Genomic DNA, 1,374 nt, shown 5'->3' on the forward strand with positions numbered 1-1,374 from the left:
TACCTCTCATTTTTGGCTAAGGCCCTAAAATGATCTTTAAAAATGAATGAACAGAATGGATGAAACACATACATCATACCGACCACCAGCCCCAGGGCTGGTGTCAGGGGAGTAGCCATTCCGTTCCTCAAACGGAAACGGATTGGCTACCACCGCCTCAAAGATGATGAAGACTCATCCTCCGTACACGTGGCATGGTTATTTCGCAATCCAGACCGTCCAAATTTCTGACCCAGTTTTGGATGGAGTACGATCCAAAAATCTCTCCAAAAAATGGTCGTAATTTTGACCATCCATTTAGTACCCATCAATTGAATGGTTAGGATGGCTTTCTGAACGCGATTTTCAAACTACACTCCATCCACAATCTGCCCCAAGAATCGTATGGTCTGGATAGAAGCACACGTATGGCACATGCGAGGAAGATGGCATCCGAATTGCTTAGGAGAAACTTCAATGACAGATTCCGCAGCTGTGGGTGTGATATTGAAGCGGTAAAAAAGGAGGGAGCTGTGGGTGTGATATTGAAGCGGTAAAAAGGGAATGAGTTATTTGATACTCGGAATGTGTGTGACCCTTTAAACACAGCAACTTTAAAATTGTAAATGTAGAAACTCGTATTAAACCGCCTAAATTGATCATTGGATTGATGTTGGAATAAGACAATTGGTTATGTATCATTTTTAACCGTCCAATAAATGTTCATAAGTTTCCCGTATGATCAAATAACGGTAACTTTTAGTTCATGACACAACTGAACTTATCTGCATAAATTGGACGGTTTAATTTGAATTTAAGTGTCATGGTCCCTGAAGCGGATAAAACACATCAGTGTGGGCCCCACAGAGCTTGGTCGACGTTGTGCCAGTAGGAGTGCGTGCTGCAGTGAATCCGCTACCATCAACATCACTGTTGCAAGTGGGTAAAAGGTAAAGCTGTGCATGAGTATGTGGGATTTAATCTATATGCGGAATAGGCCCACGGATCTGTCTGTGCATGGGACATGACGATCAGGGGTCGGATAGCTTACCTAGCTGAGACGCCGCCATGGAAGCCGGATAAGAATACCAGAATACCTGTAGAACTTAGGATCTTCCTCTCCTTCACACCCTTTCTGCAAATCAGTAGATGGGACTCGAATTTCTGCTATATGGTGTAGGATTGGGGACCCAGCTCTCTTTTATAGAGTCTGTGGAGAGGGAGTTTGAAACCCATCACAACTCTCTCTCCCATGCTCCACGTTGTAGCATCCTAGTTCAACTCAAACTGCTGTCTGCGTAAGACAGCTATAGCATTCCAGCCCTAGTACGCAGAACTGCGCAGATAGACTGCGCAGCGCATCACCTGAAGTGGGGCCCACTGGTCTACTCAATC

Source organism: Magnolia sinica, chromosome 1 (assembly GCF_029962835.1).
Source record: "Magnolia sinica isolate HGM2019 chromosome 1, MsV1, whole genome shotgun sequence".
Lineage (NCBI taxonomy): Eukaryota > Viridiplantae > Streptophyta > Magnoliopsida > Magnoliales > Magnoliaceae > Magnolia > Magnolia sinica.